Source organism: Mustela lutreola, chromosome 3 (genome assembly GCF_030435805.1).
Source record: "Mustela lutreola isolate mMusLut2 chromosome 3, mMusLut2.pri, whole genome shotgun sequence".
Taxonomy (NCBI): Eukaryota; Metazoa; Chordata; class Mammalia; order Carnivora; family Mustelidae; genus Mustela; species Mustela lutreola.
Window position 1 is genome coordinate 176,212,557 of NC_081292.1, and position 15,711 is coordinate 176,228,267.

Consider the following 15,711-nt stretch of genomic DNA (forward strand, 5'->3'; position numbering starts at 1 on the left):
ATAGACCATATATGCCTGTGTTTATAGCTGGGCTTCCTATTCTGTTCTATTGCTCTGTATATCTGTTCTGTTTTTATGCCAACAGCACAGTGCTTTGATTACTATAGCTTGAGATTGGGAAATGCAATACCTCCAGATTTTTTTCCCTCAATATTGCTTTGGAAATTTGGGGACTTTCATGTTTTTCTTTTGGGTAGTTTTAGTATCATTTATGATATTACATTTTTCATCATTTTGTTCAAGTATAACATGGAAGTAATAGAGTGCACAAATCTTGATTTATAATTTAATAAATTTTTATGATGTGAACACCAAATATAACATTACCAGTAACCAGAAAATGCCCTTATACCAACTCCAGTTAATACCTCCTCCCAATGGCAGCCACTTTCTTGAGTTCTATCACATTCAATTAGGAAATTTCTTGTGAATATACATTCTTTTATGTTGGCCCCCCCACACTGGTATATCTTTTCTTTTAAGTTTTTATTTATTTATTTGACAGACAGAGATCACAAGTAGGCAGAGAGGCAGGCAGAGATAGAGAGGAGGAAGCAGGCTCCCCACTGAGCAGAGAGCCTGATGTGGGCCCGATCCCAGGACACCTGGATCATGACCTGAGCTGAAGGCCGAGGATTTAACCCACTGAGCCACCCAGGTGCCCCCTCAATGATATATCTTGAGATTCAACAATGTTGTTGTATGAAGCAGAAGTTTGCTCCTTTTCATTGATGTATGTTATTCTAATGTGTGACTATACCATAATGGGTTTATCCCTTCTACTCTTGATAGACATTTGATTATTTCCAGGTTTTGACTCTGATGAATAAAAACTATGGGCACTTTTCTTCATGTATATTTGTGTACTTAGGTACTTATTTCTGTGGGTGGACATTTAGGACTAGACTTGGTGATTCACAAGGCATGTGTATGTTCAGCTTTAATAGATATTAACACATAATTTTCTATTACTTGATACTTTGTCAAAAAACCCAAATCATTATGAGTGATACAGAGTAAGAAATTTATTATGGTAGTTTGATTTACTCATTAGTTGAAGCTGGAGAAGCAGTCTATCGAGGATGCTGTCATTATGTCTAGTGTTGAGCTCCAAATCACTCAAAGTCAGCCAGATTAGCAGCTGGGAGGGGGGGGGGAGTTGAATTCAAAAGAGAACAATGACAACCTGGAACTCAAGGAAGAACCAGAACCCTTGAGGAAAGGTTAAAACTCTTGAGAAAACCTCTGACTTGTTAGGAAAAGACAAAATGCTTTTGTCACTTATCATCTCCAATATTGAAAATGGGGATCATCTACAGGAATAGCTGGCATTGTTTGCCATGGAAGTGTACACATATTTGGCCCAGGTCGTGGAGAGGTTGAAGGAAGAGATCACCCAGAGCTGATAAGTTGTGAGTGAGCTGGAGATCAATGACAACATGTAACAATTGCCACCATGCCTGACTTCCTGCAGTGACCCTCAGAGCAAAAGGAAAATGGCTCCTGATTTACTCTTGCCTTTTGAATATCACTTGTAATGTTAACAAAGAATCCTATGAGCAAAGAACTTCTATAAAACCTAGTTTCAGCTTAGTAGAGTCAATAAAGGACAAAGCCACCCTTGTCATCTTGATATGCATAAATATCTTTTCTAACTATACTTAACTTCTTTATTTAACTATCATTAACTTGTTTTTAAAAAAAGAAAGAAAAATAATCTTTCTATCTAACATAATTCAACTATCTTTATGCAACTCAAAATGTGCTATCCATCTCTTCATACCATAACATCAAATCCTTTATTTTTTAGGTTGTGTTATTTACTCTCCTAGTTGAATTACATGTTTATTTTGAAATTCTGAGTTTAAATCGTGAGCTATAAGTTCAAAGTCCAAGGATATATCTTATGGGGGGTGGTTGAGAAGTGGTAGAGAAAAAAAAAAACTTGATTAATATTTATACAAATAGAGTCATATCAAAATAAAGAAGGGATATTCATAACTTGCATAGACTTCATTTTCACAAGTAGCCACATCGTTGCAGCTCATATCTTTCAGCTTCATACTTATTTTTACCCTTAGCAAGTACTCAGCTGGTTACAGTTCCCTACTTGGTGTGGTGACTTAAACTTTTACTCCTAAAGGATCTGGGCTATTTATAGTCTTGCCTATATTGGGTTATAATTTTCCACTGATTTTTGTTTCTTTTCCAGGTCATTTATTTAAATTTCAATTAGTAATATACAATATAAATTTATTTTCAGGTGTACAATTTAGTGATTCATTACTTCCATACATCACCCGGTGCTCATCACCTATTTCACCCCTCCCCCGGCTTGCTCCTCTCTGATAATTATCAGTTTGTTCTTTGTAGTTAGGAGTCTCTTTCTTAGCTTTTCTCTCTCTTTTTCACCCCTCTATGTTCGTTTATTTTGTATCTTAGTGTCCACATATGAGTGAAATCATACGGTATTTGTCTTTCTCTGACTGATTCAGCATAATAATTACTAGCTTTATCCATGTTATTGCAACTGGCAAGATTTCATTCTTATTTTATGTCTGAGTAATATTCCTTTGTGTGTGTGTGTGTGTGTGTGTGTGTGTGTGCATGTGTACTTCATCTTATCTGTTCTTCAGTCACTGTATATTTGGGCTGCTTCCATAATTTGGCTATTGTTGATAATGCTGCTGTAAACATCAGGGTGGATATATCCCTTCAAATTAGTATTTCTTTAACCTTTGGGTAAATATCTAGTAGCCCAATTGCTGGATTATAGGGTAGTTCTATTTTTAACGTTTTGAATAACCTTTATACTCTTCTCCAGGAGTGACCTGCACCAGTTTACACTCCCACCAAGAATTTGAAAGGATTCCCCTTCTTCCGCATCCTTGCCAATATCTGTTGTTTCCTGTGTAGTTAATTTTCTCATTGTAGTTTTGATTTGTATTTCCCTGATGATGAATGATGTTGAATATATTTTCATGTGTCTGTTGGCCGTGTGTCCTCTTTGGAAAAATGTCTATTCATGTCTTCTGTCCATTTCTTAACTGGATTATTTGTTTTTGGGGTATTGAATTTGATAAGTTCTTTATAAATTTTGGAAACTAACCCCTATCACGTATGTTACTTACAAATACCTTCTCCCATTCCATAGGTTGTCTTTTAGTTTTGTTGATTGTTTTCTTTGATGTGAAGTGCAGAAGCTAATGCCATCCTCAATGGGGAAAAAGAGTTTTTCATCTGTGATCAGGAATAAGACAAAGATGTCCCCACTCAACACTGTTACTTAACATAGTATCAGAATCCTAGCCACAGCAATCAGATAATACAAAGAAATAAAAGGCATCCAAATTGGCAAGGAAGAAGTTAAACTTCCACTATTTACAGATGACATGATACTCTATGCAGAAAACCCAAAATGGAGTGCCTCAGTGGCTCAGTGGGTTAAGCATCTGACTTTTGATTTCAGTTCAGGTTATGACCTCAGGGTTATGAGATGAATCCCTGCACCAGGCTCCACACTGAGTGCAGAGCTTGCTTGACATTGTCTCTCTCCCTCTCCCTCTGTACTTACCCCCATCCCACTCATGCTCTCTCTCTCAAAAAAAAAAAAAAAAAGAAAAAAAAAAGACTATAAAAATTTGCTAGAACCGATAAACAATTCAGTCAAATCACAGGATACAAAATCAACATACAGAAATCTGTTGTATTTCTATACAGCAATGTTGAAGCAGCAGAGAGAAATCAAAGAATCAATCCCATTTACAACTGCAGCAAAACCCATAAGATACCAAAGAATAAACCTAACCAAAGAGATCAAAATCTATACTCTGAAAACTATGAAAGAAATTGAAGATAATGCAAAGAAATGTAAAAACATTCTTTGTTCATTGATTGGAACAACGACTATTCTTAAAAATCTATATTATCCACGGATTTTAATGGCAGGACATACGTGTGTTACGAGGCACTCAGAGGATATTCTGCATTCCAGACCCACATCGTTTTAGCAATAATACAATTTCCTGCTGATAATCAGTATCAACACGCCAGATAGTAGAGCAACTACTGAATCACTGTCATGGAAGCTTAAAATGCCCAGCCATCAATCTTAACTTTCAGTTCAATGGAACCAACACTATTCCCCCTGGTGTAAGTATACATCTTTTGGGAGCTCCGGACCTTGTGATATACTTTAGCCCTACACTATAGTTACTAGTCATATGAGAATGTTTATATTAAATTTAAGTTACCTTAAAATTTAAAAAACAAATTATATTAAGTACATTTTCAAATTTATCACTGGAGGGACAATAGCCGTATTTCAAGATTTCAATGTGGCTCATGTTTACATATTGGACTACACAGATAGGGAACTGCACTATATAGTCTAGAGAGCAGCAGAATCCAAGATTGTATTTACAGAAGCAAAAAGAAAAAAAAAATTGCTAAAGGAATGCAAAAGCTAATGGTGAGAAAAGTCTTCCTTTCCATGCATTGATTCTTGGACCAAAGAATTTTCACTAGAAAAAGCAGTGCTACATAGAGGTTGCTGATCTACAATATACACTGCATCCTGGAGGACCCTATTTCAGATGTTCTCACCAGTTGAAGCCCTAATTGAGTCTTTAAAAAACCACTCCACCATGCTATTAGTAAAACTGCTTCAGGATGATGAGAGAGATGGTAAGAGACTATGTCCCTGATCAGAACAAAGCTGTGTGGAATATCATGATGCTGAGTAAGGTTTTCTATAAATCTTTGAATAAAGGCTTTTGGCAAAAGTCTTAAGAGCAAAGGACAATTCATTATCAGAGTAAGTGTCTATTCTAGTGAGAATAGTACTGCTCCTTCCAATGGAAAATGGTCCAATGCAATCAACTTGTACCAGTTTGCTGAGTGATATCCCCCAGGGAATTGGGGGAAATGGTACAATACAGGATTCAGCATTGGTTCTACTACTGAGAGTTTGGGCATTCAGCACTGTTTTACCCAAAACTGCACTGGTGGTAGTACTTTATGTATTTGAGCCCATGTGTAAAGTTTATCCCTAAAATCGTAGCCATTTTTTGGTGGATTTATTGGACAAGGACAGCAGTGTCTGTGGACGATCTGACTGACTTATCTCCATAGAATGGGTCATATTTTCCAAATGATCATTAAAATCCTCCTATTTGTGCTCCCTTCAGCAGCACAAATACTAACATTGGAAAGATACGGAAAAGATTACCATGACCACTGTGCAAGGATGACACAGGAGTTCATGATGCTGAATAAGGTATTTAATATCTATATATATTTTAATATCATATTTTTAATATCTACCATTTATATTGACATGGATGGAACTGGGAGGTATTATGCTAAGTGAAATGAGTCAATCAGAGAAACAAAATTATCATATGGTTTCACTCCTATTTGGAACATAAGGAATAGAGCAGAGGACAACAGGGGAAGGGAGGGAAAACTGAAAAGGAAGAAATCAGAGTGAGACAAACCGTATGAGACTTGACTCCAGGAAATAAAGTGAGGGCTGCAGAAAGGGATGTGCGGGGGGTGATGCGGTAACTGGGTAATGGGAATTAAAGAGGGTACGTGATATGATGAGCACTGGGTATTATATTTAATGAATATTTGAACATTATATCAAAAACGAATGATGTCCTAAACCTTGGCTAATTGAATTTAAATGTAAAAAAGAGAAAATAAAAAGAAGAAAAATAATTTTTTAAAAAATCCTCTTGCTAGAGGTTACTCTTTGAAGTGCTCACATGAAGAACAATTATCTTCACAATCCACACATGTCCCTTAACAGAACCAGTATTACAATTATATCCCTTTCAAGTTCTCCCTCATTCATCTAATCATTATTCACTGTCCATTAAGTAGTATAGATTCATACCACTGGTCATTTCTTTCTCCTTCCAGGCAAAGCAAACAACCAGGTACATAGCTCAAAGCTTTGTCTACTGGAAGATTTTCCTTTATCACTATTCTCCAGGGCCACTCCAAAGTAGATCTGTATAAAGGTCCCCATCTCTAAAAGAGGCCATTGTTTTCTTAGCCTGCTGGTTATAGGGAAATCTCCATATTGTTATGAGGGAAGGTTGAGAGGCGGGAGTGGATGCAGTGTGAATATGGCCTGTGGGCATATGGACAAATTGCTCGGTTGAGCTCAATCTTGTACATACCACTACCATGTGACAATGAAGTATTGTTGTGCTGCCCAACTTTATGGTTTGAGGGTCAGATGACACCTACTTCATAATGAGCTGCTTAGGTCTTATGATAATCTGGTGGTCTATGATCAAGCATTCATTTGTTGTTTGACCCCAGCAGTAAGCCTGAAGCTGTTTCTCAAAATGATAATAGTAGTGTACAGAGGATGACATGGTTTTGACCCAAAATTTTAAATGTTTACTATGTGATCTAATTATAGGGTCTTGCCAAAGTCTCTGTAAAGTATCCCAATCTGTTATAGATGTGTCAAGCATCATCAGACCAGGCAAGGTCATATTCAAGTGGCAGGGAAACTGAAGACTTTTTTTTTTCCCTAGGCCTTACTCAGATCTAGTGGATTATGAAGTTACTCAATAAATTGGTCAGAGTAGCATGCCCAAATTAGGTTTATAGTTCTGCAAATTCTAAAGTGGCACACTAAGCATTTTTGGTTCTTTTTGTTTTAATAATAGAAAGAAGCAGATGCAACAGTCTTTTATTTTATTTTATTTTAAAAGATTTTATTTATTTATTTGACAGAGATCACAAGTAGGCAGAGAGGCAGGTAGAGAGAGAGAGGAGGAAGCAGGTTCCCTGCTGAGCAGAGAGTCCAATGTGGGGCACGATCCTAGGACCCTGGGACCATGCCCTGAGCTGAAGGCAGAGGCTTTAACCCACTGAGCTCCACAGACGCCCCCTAGTCTTTTATTTTAAAAAGAGTATCTCAATATTCTTCAGACCACTCTGTCCCTAAAAATTCCAGTGAGGTAACAGGTATCTAAATTTTTGTGGGATTTCTTTCCCTTGACTCTCTCATGCATGTATTCTACCAAAATGTCTAGAGTAGCTTCTGCTTCCTGCTCATCTGGCCCATTCAGCATGATCTTATAAATGTAATAGCTTATCAATGTAATGATGCCTTGTGGCAAAAAAAGAAAAAAATGTAATGAGGCCTTATGGAATGAAGAGGCTGTATAAGTCCCTATGGACAATATTATGGCATAGGACTGGACATTTAATAAGGTTTTGTATTACTGACGCTCCCAGAAGAAACAAATTATTTCTGATAATCTTTACTAATAGATAGGGGGTAGGACGGCTGAGAGAGAGAGAGAGAGAGATGAGAGAGAGGGAGGGAGAGACATTTGTCAGATGCCAGGACTGTGTTGATTTATTCCAGTAATGATGCTACCTCTGGACCAGCAGCTGCAATTAGATTTCCCCACCTGATTAAGTTTACAAGAACACATTATCAACTTCTAAGTCCCATCTGTCTTCTGCTCAGGCCAAGTAGGGAAGTTGAAGGAAAATGTGGTAGGATCATCACTATATATATATATATATATATATATATATATATATATATATTTCAAAACCTTGTTAATAGAAACTATTTCTGAAATTCCTCCAGGAATATGTTATCTGTTTTGGTTTATCATTTTGGTAAGTAGAGGCAGTTCTACAAGTTTTCATCTGAATGTTTCTACTGTACTTACTATGGAGCTACTCATGTACTTGGCTCAAGCCTGTAAGAAGCCAGTGGAGGAAGTCTGGTGGGAACAGAGGGAACTGAATATCAACTGCTGCCCACGCTAACTAGGTGAGCTGGCAGATAAGTGACAAGATCTATAAACTGTCCTGGTACCTGTGTCCTGTGCTTGCTTAAGAGTGTGAGAAATATGACCATCACTTTTCTTTGCCTTCTAAATATCATCTCAAAATCATGAAGATATTTTTCTATTTTATTTTACAGAAGATTAATTATTCATTATTCAAATTAAATCTATAATCAATCCAGAATGGATTTTTACATGTGGTTTCAGATAAACACTGAAATGTATACTTTTCCCATGTTGATTCCCATTTGATTCAGCATCATATATTAGAAAGATCATCCTTTCCACCATTGCATTGCTGTGTCATGTTGGTGATAAAACAGAAACTGCACACAGAATGGAATAGAATAGAATTTTTTTTTGCTTTAATAGGAAGTCATGATATCTGGGAGTTCAAGTCCTCTAAAATTTTTCTCTTCATTATTTTGCTTTTTTGCCTTTCCATATATATATATGTTTCACAATTCGTTTGCCAATTGCCACAAAAATTTTTATGGCTTTGGTTGGGGTGCATTGAATGTAGAAAACAATCTGTTGAGAATCTATATTTTGACAGTACTGAAACTTCCAATCTATGAAAATGGTGTATTCCTCTATTTTTTTTAAGTCTCCTTTAACACTTAATACAGCTTTTTTTTTTCATTTTTTGTCCAGAAGTCATATGCATGTTTCTAGTTGGATTTATTCTAATTTCATGGTTTTGACATTATAGAAAATAGTAACTTTTTAAGAATTTTTAATAATTTTGTTACTCTGAAGGCATTGTATAGATCTTTCACCTTGTAATTACATTTACTGAATTTTCTTTTTCTCAATCATGCCAAATGAAAATAATGACCCTTAAATGTCTTTCTGATTATGATAACTTCTATTTTTTTTAATTTCCTTTTTAACTGTGTAGGACCCCAGTACTCTTTTGAGTAAAAGTAAAGGTAATGGACTATATTGTCTCATCCATAGTGTTAGCTGTACATTGTTGCTGTGTTTTGTATTTTATCAGATTGAGAAACTATTTTTTCTGTCCTTCTATTCCTGGTTTTATAAGTATTTTTTTAATTAATAGGTATTAATTGCTTTTCTTGCAAATATAGAGATGACCATATGATTTTTCTTCATTTTTCTGATGATATAATAAATCACGTGGATCAATTTTAGAATGTTAACTAATCATGCATTTCCTGAATATGCCTATCTTTTCTAACACATTATTTTGAATGTGACTGCTATCTTTTAGTTTGGTATGCATATGCATACATTTACATTTATGCTCATGAGATTGCTCTTAAATTCTGTTATAATCCCTACACTATAGATTTGGAAACTGAGGTACAGAGATTTTAAATAAATGATTAAAGTCAAACAGACAGTGATTTAGAGTGAGGGAATTTGATTCAAGAATATATTTCCATAACATTAAATTATTAAATACCAGTTTTTTATAGTGTTATAAATTATAGTGTTTTCAGAAAATGATATGTAATGATGCTGTTGTTCTGTGAAGCCTCATATATTAAATTTGTATTTTTTGAGAAATTATACCACTCTGGCAAGTGTGACAATTAATCCTATGTGTAACATGGCTGGGCTAAAGGATGTCCAGAGAACTGGGAAATTATTTCTGAGTATGTCTGTGAGGGTGTTTCTGAAAGAGATTAGCGTTTGACTTGAACAGTAAAAAAATCATCCTTCCTAAGGTATACGGGTGTCATCTGATGGTGATGGGCCTGAGCAGAGTAAAAGGATAGAGAAAGGGTGAATTTGCTGCCTTTGTTTGAGCTGGGACATCCCTCTTCTGTCCTCAGACATGTGTGCTCCTGGCTTGGACCCTCAGACTCTCCAGGTTCTCCAACTCAGAGATGACAGATGATGGGACTTCTTGTTCTCCATGATCACATGAGTCTAATTCTATAATAAATTCCTTCATACACCATATATATATATATATATATATATATATGTATATATATATATAATATATATATGTTATATATTATATAAATAGATATATATAATGCATAATTTTATATATATATATAATTATGCATTTTTACCATGGCTTATAAAGCCTTAAATAATCTATCTTCCTTCTTGTTCTTTAAAAATTTCTTTTTATTCACATGCACATACATTCATTATGAATCTTCAGCCACAATGATCACTTGCCATTTTTTGGACAAGCCAAACCAAGTGTGCTCCTATGTTCGTGTCATTGCTCATGCTCTTCCCTTTGCCTAAAACTTTCTCCTTGTAAACATCTGCAAGGCTCATGTGCATTTCCTTCACTTCTCTGCAGAAATGATATCTCATGAAAAAGGACTTCCCTGACTTTTGTCACCTTCTTATGTAGATTATTAGCATAAATACTCAGAGCCATGCTCTTTCCTTCCCTGCTTGCCTGCTTCTTCCCTCCTCACTCGCCTTTTTACTAGTTCCCTTTACTTGTTTCCAGCCTCCGCAGCCCGTATTGACACTCAATATTTTAAATTTATTCATCTAAGATCTCCAAAATAATCTGAACTCCTTAAAAAGACAGGGCTTTATTCTGGATTTATTTCCAGGTCCCAGATGTGTATCTGATATATTATAGACGTTTTTAAACAGATATTTATTGTATGAACAAATAAATAAATGAATGCATGAGTTTCAAATTGTTAAAGTTACCTAATTTCTCAGAAATTCACCAATTTTTTTTTCCTGTAAATCAAACCCTGAAGAAAGACAAACTTGAGGCCTTCATTATTATCTTCTTTTTATAGCAATGATTCAGAAGGTGTTGATAGGTATTTAATACTTTTTTCAGATGCATCCTGACTAGGTCCAAGGTAACTTGGAGGTGGGAGCATTCATCATTTGCCATATGATAAACTTCTGTTGTTTGCTTGTAGTGCAAGGAGTTCATAATGCCCACTTTATATGCAATATACTTGAAAAATGAAAGATTATTGTTGATATTAAACTAAGATATGCAATATCATATATAATTTATTTTCCTCGATGTATGCCCTTTAGCTATATTCAACCCTGTCCTTCACACCTAGTCCTAAGATAAATGTAAAAATGGGGTTCTGTATATAAATGGTGCATCTATCTACCAAATTGATTTCTGGGGCCAAAGAAATAATTGTAATTTATGAGATACGCTTGTGATAGTCATGAATGTTAAGCAGAGTAGATAGGTCTGGGTGACATGACTTTGATTTTTAATTATAGGTCAACTCAGCTTAATTCCATAGTGTGACACTTCACTCTTCTTTCTTTAAACTGAAAGCTAAAAGTGCAAATGAACTAACCTTTGAATATCAAACTGAGTTCCAGCAGCTAAATATGGAACTCTGAGCAAGTAACTTGACCTCCTGGGCCATCAGTTTTCCTGGCGTGGCCCACATAATTTCTAATGTCCATCTTTAAATCTGCAAATAAGACAATGGTTCTATATCATCATCTATTAAGGGAACCATCTTGGGAATTAGAACTTAGGTGAGAAGTGTTTTAGTCCTAAGTCTAATACACAGCTTTCTGATGACAAGAGAGGGAGAAAGAAAGGGAAAAATGAGAAAGAGAGAGTGTGTCCCCTACATCGGAAACCTTTTTACTTTAAATTTTTAAAAAAGATTTTATTTATTTATTTTATATTTGAGAGAGAGAGAGTGTGTGTGTACACAAGCAGACTCCACACTCAGCTGGATATGAGGCTTGATCCCACAATTATGAGATCAGGACCTGAGCTGAAACCAAGAGTCTGACACTCAACTGACTGAGCCACCCAGGCATTCCCATCAGAAATCTTTAAAAAAAAAAAAAAAAAAAAACCCAGTTTTAAAAACACAACTCCAGTTTGCCAGACCTTGCCTATTTTGGAGAACAAAAGAGGTCAGAGTCACAAAGTACTCAAGTTTTATTGGAGCTTTCCTTTGACTCCAAGATCTCACTATCTTCTTGAAAATCATTCTTCCTCAGCATTAAGATGTTTCTTAGAATCCCTAGGGTTTGGGCTTAGCTATGAGGAAGGGAGTTGGGGAAAGCCTGAGGGAAAATGTTTCAATGATGTCAACACTAAGAATAAAGTTGCCATGACCTGAAGGAGTTTGGTGCTTTTATGATATGATGTGGTTAGATCTGAAAGAATGGGAGTGGGGTTTGGGGGTGGGGGAAGCATCATAAGATTAGAAAGTAAGGTGGGGCTAGAGCATGTATGGGTCTGTAGGACAGCTACTTTAGCTTTCATATGTGATATTTCTGCCTACCATATGTCTAGGTAGAGCTGAGGTAGAAGGAAAATTTGAGTGCCAGACACCATGATATATTGAGATAGAGCCTTCTCTCACTGCCAAGGATCTCCTCACTTGTTCAAGTTCATCCTGGGTGGTTCCTTCTTACATAAGTGTAAGAGGCCTCCCAGCAAGTCTTAGATCTTTCACAGATTTCTTGGAGATTGGCCCTGCTAACTCATCACGTATGCCCAGTCATGTCAGAAGCACATTTTAGGTACAAGGCAGAAATACCTCTAGTCAGACTATATCATTATATAATATCATAATCAAAATTTGTGATGCCTTCAGGAATTTAGAAACTTAAATGCTAAGTGCATTAAGTTCTAATTGGATAATCTAGATAAGATTACTGCTTGTGTCTCTCATCAAAAATGGATTTTTCATTAGTTCCTTTGCTATCTGCCTTCTGAGTTACTGATTCTAGCCCAGCCCACATATCTAACACACAGATGAAGTTATTCCTCCTCTTGAGCTAGGTCTCCTTGCTAGTAGAACAAGCTGGTACCAGTGGGATGATTTTCAAACTCTCTGACGAAATATAGGCAAACCCTTGCAGAAGGGCTGACAGAGAAGTAGCTGGCCTAATTGGAAGCTGATACTTAAAACAATGATATAGAATCTTCTGTATCACCTTAAAGGTTCACTGACTTTATGCAAACATGCCGAGGGTGCCCTGCTTTCCCATTAGAGAAGATGATAAAATATATTCTCGTGCTATATATATATGGCAAGGCTAGTTGGTAATGACTAACAAAATGCTTGTTTCAGCCACAATGATGAAAACAAATGCTTGCATTTGGGAAAGGTCCAGTACTGAAAACTATCATTTCAATGAAAGGATCTATGCTGCTGAAGTTGTGTCCCAACATAAAACGTTCATTTGTGGAAACAATACTTTATTTAGCAATTTTCTCAAGCTCGATGAGGAAGTAAAAGGATCAGCAAACTGAAGTGTAGTATGAATTTCTTTGTAAAATATTTTATGTGACTGAACTATTTGTGGGTTGGCTTATGTGTTTTTTGTTTATGAAAAATTATTTAATAACAGCACTCTTGAAATTACATGTCTGTAGAGAAGATCACAATACTCCCACAATAAAACTGGTTTCTGAGGGGTGGAGAGCAGGGCTCACTTGAATAGCAGTTGGAAGTCTGGGCTCTTTGGTGTGTATGTGATTGTGCTCTTGGTTGGTTTGGTTTTTGTGAGCAATGAGAGAAAAGTACTTTTAAGTAAAAAGATATGCACAGTTGATTAAAATTTACTAAAGAATAGGGCTTCTGCATTTTTAGGCTATCTTTCAAAACCAGTCCTCTGCTCTGAATTATCCATTAACTTGCAGATTCAGGTTCACCCCCTTATTATCAAAATACATATTTATAACCTTTCACAGTTGTGATGTTCTAGTTACAATTAGTTTCTGCTTTTCTAGGACAAAATTTCACTCTGTTTAAGCAAGGATTCTTGACTTAAGTGTTTTTTGTTTCTGTTTTTAGAGGGAAAGAATTCATTAGCTGATTTTTTTCCCTCCTTATTGGGCTCATCAAATGATTTCAGGCACATTATTTCAGGCCCTTTGTTGATTAACTCCTATTGGTTTAACATTGTCTTTATTTGTTTCTGAGATTTGATTCTGTGGATGTTTGTGATGAACTCATTAACATCTAGATTCTTTGTGAAAACAGAAAGCTTTTTCATCACAAAGTTGGGAGTGAGAACTGGGCAGTGGTAATATCTGTTACCCAAACCCATTATTTGCAAAGAAACCCAGTAAGGTCCCAGTAAGGACCCCTTGACTTTTGCCACATACCACTTAACAGAGTTATTAACTAAGAGATGTATGTTATTATATTGGACCTCTGAGTGCAGATAAGGATTTAATGCAGGGAGCACCTGGGTGGCTCAGTGGGTTAAAGCCTCTGCCTTTGGCTCAGTTCATGATCCCAGGGTCCTGGAATCGAGCCCCACATTGGACTCTCTGTTCAGCAGGGAGCCTGTTTCCCCTCTTTCTCTGTCTGCCTCTCTGCTTACTTGTGATCTCTGTCTGTCAAATAAATAAATAAAATCTTAAAAAAAAAAAAAAAAAGATTTAATGCAGGATACCCTCCTAGCACTGGATAACAGCGTGAAGAATTACCTACTGCGGGACAAGTGTCAAAATGCCTGGCAAACTTCTGTGAATCTATGGAAGAAATATTTTAAAAAATAGCTTTTATTAGCTAATTGTATTGATTTCATTTGCCAGAGTAGAAGAGTATATATTAAGTTATGTAAGGCTAATAAGATTCTATTAAAATATAATTTTCTTAGAGTTAGAGATATAGTTTAAAACTTACAATAGGGCGCCTGGGTGGCTCAGTGGGTTAAGCCGCTGCCTTCGGCTCAGGTCATGATCTCAAGGTCCTGGGATCGAGTCCCGCATCGGGCTCTCTGCTCAGCAGGGAGCTTGCTTCCCTCTCTCTCTCTCTGCCTGCCTCTCCATCTACTTGTGATTTCTCTCTGTCAAATAAATAAATAAAATCTTAAAAAAATAATAAAACTTACAATAAAAACAAAACAAAACAAACAAAATTTAAAAAAAAAAAACAAAAAAAAAAGCAACCTACGGGCACCTGTGGCTTAGTGGGTTAAGCCTCTGCCTTCGGCTCGGGTCATGGTCTTAGTGTCCTGGGATCGAGCCCCATATCAGGATCTCTGCTCAGCAGGGAGCCTGCTTCCCCCTCTCCCTCTGCCTGCCTCTCTGTCTACTGGTGATCTCTCTCTGTCAAATAAATAAATAAATAAATACCCAAAATTCAAAGGAAAAAAACCACAATCTTTGATGCTATTGACTCTTGGAAAGTTTGCATGAATGGCTGAGGACCAATGACATCATAACATGGACAGAACTGCTTCCACAGGGAAGGGTTTGCTAACTTATACCTAGGGTTTACACTTCATGTATATTAGCTCATTCAATTGTCACAATAATTCTCTGGGGAGGAGGTTTACTATTGCAATACCTCTTTTATTATTATTATTATTATTCTATTTTTTAGAGAGGGGTGGAGGGGCAGAAAGAATCTTAGACAGGCTCCACATCCAGCAAGGAGCCTGACTTGGAATTTGATCTCACAGTCCTGAGACCAAAATCAAGAGTAAATGCTTAATGAACTGAGCCAGACAGGCACACCTATTATCCCTCTTTTAAAGATGATGAAATCGGGTACAGAGAGTAAGTGCAATCATGTGTCCAAGGCTAGACAGAAAGGGAGTAGAAAAGGGATAATATAATCCCAAGATCTCTGGAGACTAGACTCTGAATTTCACCACTGATCTATAATGGAATATAATCTCTAGAGTCTGTGAGTTTCACCACTAAACTATAAAGGAATATAATCTCTATGGCACTAGGAACAGAAGTTGATTACTGTGACACTTTCTGTGGCTGGGTTGTAATGCTAGTGGGACTTGTCTTGGTTTGAGAAGCTAGAAAGACACTTCTTTCTAGCTTAAGGTTTCCCTGGGTACACTAGAATCTTCCATGAGGGTCTGATCCTCCACCCCTTTTTTCCTATATTGGTAGACGGAGCTGGCAATCACGTTACTTTTATGAATCTTGTGATGG

At 36.5% G+C, this 15,711-nt stretch overlaps 1 non-coding gene across 1 annotated transcript; it reads left to right on the forward strand.

The window, feature by feature from the left end:
• Positions 1-5,176: 5,176 nt before the first annotated feature.
• Positions 5,177-5,283, forward strand: LOC131828350 (U6 spliceosomal RNA). Its single transcript, XR_009352368.1, has one exon. It is a non-coding gene; the product is annotated as a U6 spliceosomal RNA (small nuclear RNA).
• Positions 5,284-15,711: the final 10,428 nt, after the last annotated feature.